Raw genomic sequence first — 5,077 nt, 5'->3', positions numbered from 1 at the left:
CTTCTCAGGGCCTTTAGAATGTTAGTGTGCATTTAAAATAACATCAAGAGGTGAGGGAGCTGACAGCAGCTATTCAGACTATTTGGGTTCTCAGCTTTTTCTTTTCCATCACAGCACTCGTCACTATCTCTCAGGTCCAAGGCTCTGAGGAGCACACTCTGGGAAGTCAGAATAAAGGACTAATTTGAGTCAGACATACTTGAGTTCATATCCCAACTTTGTCATTCATTTGTTGTGCTAAAGATGCTTGGGCAAGTGCAAGCTCAGCTTGGAGCCTAAAGTTTCCTTATCTGGAAAACATGGATACCTAATGATATTGTGAGTTGAAGGGGGCCTGCCCCTCCACCCCTGTGGGTATTTCTCATCAGGTGGAGATGAGAGACTGAGAAAAGAAATAAGACACGAGACAAACCATAGAGAAAGAACAGTGGGCCCAGTGGGACCGGCGCTCAACATGTGAGGACCCGCACCAGTTCTGGTCTCTGAATTCCCTCAGTATTTATTGATCACTGTTTTTACTGTCTTGGCAAGGGGAGTGTGGCAGGGCAACAGGGTGACGGTGGGGAGACAGTCAGCAGGGAAACGTGTGAGCAAAGGAATGTGTAATGAATAAGTTCAAGGAAAGGTGCTGTGTCTGGATGTGCACATAGGCTAGATTTATGTTTCACTTTACACACACTTCTCAGTGTAGCAAAGAGTGACAGAGCAGTATTGCTGCCAGCATATCTCACCTCCAGCCACAAGGCAGTTTTCTCCTATCTCAGAATAACGAATGGTTGGTTTTACACCGAGACATTCCATTCCCAGGGATGAGCAGGAGACAGAAACCTCTCTCTTATCTCAACTGCAAAGAGCCCCCCTTTTTCCCTACTCCTCCACAGCACAGACCCTTCATGGGTGTCGGGCTGGGGGAGGTAAGGTCTTTCCTTTCCCACGAGGCCATATCTCAGATTGTCTCAGTGGGGGAAACTTTGGACAATACCCAGGCTTTCTTGGGCAGAGGTCCCTGCTGCTTTCTGCAGAGCATTGTGTCCCTGGTTAATAGAGAATGGAGAATGGCGATGACTTTTACCGGATATACTGCCTGCAAAAATATTTTTAACAAGGCATTTCCTGCACATCCCTAAATCTATTAAATCTTGATTCCATACAGCACATGTTTCTGTGAGCACAGGGTTGGGGCTAAAGTTGAGGATTAACAGCATCTCAAAGCAGAACGATTTTTCTTAGTACAGATCAAAATGGAGTTTCTTATGTCTTCCTTTTCTACATAGACACAGCAACAATCTGATCTCTCTTTCTTTTCCCCACATTTCCCCCTTTTCTTTTTGACAGAACTGTCATCGTCATCATGGCTCGTTCTTGATGATCGCTGTGTCTTTGGAGCTGCTGGATACACCTGCAAACTACCAATAGGCAAAACAGGCACACAAGGATTAATACAAAATTTATAATAGTGGAACTCCCGAGGGTTTTAACCCAAGTCACCGGGTTAATATTTGTGAGGCTATCAACAGCTTCTGTGATTGCCTTAGTTCCTGGCACCAAATTTAAATTTATTCTTTTAATTTTGAAATGTCTAAAGGAAAATGATCTTCTCTTCCTTGTACATAGTGTCTAACCATGTACCAGTGATGCTCAGACTCATTACAGGCTTGGGATGTAACACAAAAATCTAACATATCCCCGTCACGCTGTAACTGAAAATGATGTTCCAAGCTCATGAGACTATTTCCCATCAAATGACATTTTGTCTAAGATCATTAGTTTGATTTGCTAGTTTTTGATCAGTACTAGATTGTGAATTCCACAGTCTCATACAATGTTTTTGCCAATTGTTAACCAAGTGTACTGTCTGAACAGAAGAGTGCAATGCAACTCCCGCCACAGCAGCCATCGCTGTGACTGCAATTAATGCCACAATTACTGCAATCAAAGTAAAAATGAATCTTTGGGATCTATTTAGAACTCTTTTTTTTTTTTTTTTTTTTTTTTTTTTGAGACGGAGTCTCGCTCTGTCTCCCAGGCTGGAGTGCAGTGGCCGGATCTCAGCTCACTGCAAGCTCCGCCTCCCGGGTTCCCGCCATTCTCCTGCCTCAGCCTCCCGAGTAGCTGGGACTACAGGCGCCCGCCACCTTGCCCAGCTAGTTTTTTGTATTTTTTTTTAGTAGAGACGGGGTTTCACCGTGTTCGCCAGGATGGTCTCGATCTCCCCACCTCGTGATCCGCCCGTCTCGGCCTCCCAAAGTGCTGGGATTACAGGCTTGAGCCACCGCGCCCGGCCTAGAACTCTTTTTTAACACTTCATTTAAAATACGAATGGATGGCGAAGCCTCCTACGGTTGGTCCATGGACACAGGATCCACACACCCTCTCTTGCTCTCACTAGTAGACTACGGTGCTGCCAATTAAAAGTTGAATCAATGCAAGTAAACAATCTGCAATTTTCACAGGTTATAGTTTTGGAATCTGGGTTACTATTTTTCCTACAACTAGCATATAAGGGGGCTTTACACAACTTTGCAAGGGAATTGTCAGACTGGAATTTAGGTCCATAGTATAAGATGGCTTATGGTCTCTTGTTCTTATAGCTTGATTTTCAGACCAAATTCTAATGTGGTGCAAAGCCACAGTAAGCTTCCAAAGTTCTGGGTGCTCAGGACCAGTAACAGGACTAACTAACTTTGGTGGAGGTGATGAGAGTCCCTTTTCACCCCATTCCCAAGGGTAGAGAGACTCTAACCTTTTGTACTTGTTTTTATCTAAACCTTCCATTAAGTCACTGTCCACAGCTGGACTCACATGTGCACTGGGACACGATTGAGTTTGTCCTGTGCAATTGAGGCAGAATTGACCTCGAGGTGCCCAATCTATAATAGTTCCAAATTCTTCGTTTTGTAATATCACCACACTATCAGCCACACACTCTTCCCAAACTAAAACTTCTGGGCTTTTGACTCTTTGGGAATTTCCCTGGGGCAAGGCTTCCCCTTAGGCCTAGATTTTAATGATCTTTGATAAAAAGGGTCTGCAAATAATTTACCTGTAGTCTGAGTGACATTCCACTTACCATATGATAAGTAAATCTACTGGTGGCACTGACAGTAGGTACTTCTATCAACCAATTTTGGGTTGTAGGCATTAAGCATCCTGGTGCATTCCCTAGGCAAATAGGAAGATAAATACTCAATAGAAATATTCATCATCATTCCTTCTTCCTCGGGTTGGGCAGGGCAACGATCACCTGTGGGGCCACATACCCATGTGGGGCCAGGTACTATGTGTCTACATAGAAAAGGAAGACATAAGAAACTCCATTTTGATCTCTCTTTCTTTTCCCCATATGTTTTGAGTCAGACATACCTGAGCTCAAATCCCATCTTCGTCATTCGTTTGTTGTGCTAAAGATGCTCAGGCAAGTGCAAGCTCAGCTTGGAGCCTAAAGTTTCCTTATCTGGAACATATGGATACCTAGTGATATTGTCTGGCTGTGTCTCCACCCAAATCTCATCTTAAATTGTAGTTCCCATAATCCCCACGTGTTATAGGAGGGAGACTGTGGGAGGTGATTGACTCATGGGGATGGGTTTTCCCGTACTGTTCTTCTGATAGTGAATAAGTATAATGAGATCTGATGGTTTTATAAAGGGAAGTTTCCCTCTCTTGTCTGCTGCTCTCTCTTGCCTGCTACTATGCAAGATGTGCCTTTGCTACTTCTTCCCCATCCACCATGATTATGAGGCCTCTCCAGCCTTGTGGACCTGAGTCCAGTAAACCTCTTTCTCTCTATAAATTACCCAGTCTCGAGTATGTCTTCATTAGCAGCATGAGAATGGACTAATACAGTAAATTGGTACTGGGAGTGGGACACTGCCGTAAAGACACCCAAAAATGTGGAAGCTACTTTGGAACTGAGTGACAGGTAGACGTTGGAAGAGTTTGGAAGACTCAGAAGAAAACAGGAAAATGTGGGAAAGTTTGGAACTTCCTAGAGACTTGTTGAATGGTTTTGACCAAAATGTTGATAGCGATATGGACAATAACATCCAGGCTGAGGTGGTTTCAGATGGAGAAGGGGAAGTTGTTGCGAACTGCACTAAAGGTCACTGTTGCTATGCAAAGAGACTGGTGACATATTGCCCCTGCTCCAAAGATCAGTGGAACTTTGAACTTGATAGAAATGATTTAGGGTATCTCACAGAAGACATTTCTAAGCAGCAAAGCATTCACGAGAAAACAGAGTATAAAAGTTTGGAAAACTTGCAGCCTGAAGATGCAACAGAAAACCCCAATTCCTGGGGAGAAATTCAAGCCAGCTGCAGGAATTTCCATAAGTAACCAGGAGCAGAATGTTAATCACCAAGACAATGGGGAAAAGGTCTCCAGGGCTCCCCTGCTATGTGCAGCCTTGGGACTTGGTGCCCTGCCTCCCAGCCAGTCCAGCCTTGGCTAAAGGTGGCCAAGGTACAGTTCAGGCCTTGGCTTTGGAGGGTGCAAGCCCCAAGCCTTCGAAATTTCCAAGTGGTGTTGGGCCTGTGAGTGCACAGGAGACAAGAACTGAGGTTTGGGAACCTCCGCCTAGATTTCAGAGGATGTATGGAAACACCAGGGTGGCCAGGCAGAGGACTGCTGCAGGGGCAGGGTCCTCATGGAGAACCTTTGCTAGAGCAGTGAAGAAAGCAAATGTGGGGTTGGAGCCCCCACACAGAGTCCCCACTGGGGCACTGCTTAGTGGAGCTGTGAGAAGAGGGCCTCTGTCCTCCAGACCCCAGAATGGTAGATCCACCAACAACTTGCACTGTGCACCTGGAAAAGTCACAGACGCTCAATGCCAGCCTGTAAAGGCAGCCAGGAGCGGGACCATACTCTGCAAGCCACAGGGGCAGGGCTGCCTATGGTCATGGGAACCCATCTCTTGCATCAGCATGACCTGCATGTGAGACATGGTGTCAAAGGAGATCATTTTGGAGATTTAAGATTTGACTGCTCTGCTGGATTTTGGACTTGCATGGGGCCTATAGCCCCTTTGTTTTGGCCAATTTCTCCTTTTGGAATGGGTATATTTACCCAGTGGCTG

Source organism: Macaca nemestrina, chromosome 20, assembly GCF_043159975.1.
Source record: "Macaca nemestrina isolate mMacNem1 chromosome 20, mMacNem.hap1, whole genome shotgun sequence".
NCBI classification, from domain to species: domain Eukaryota; kingdom Metazoa; phylum Chordata; class Mammalia; order Primates; family Cercopithecidae; genus Macaca; species Macaca nemestrina.
Note: the sequence above shows the minus strand (reverse complement) of the source record.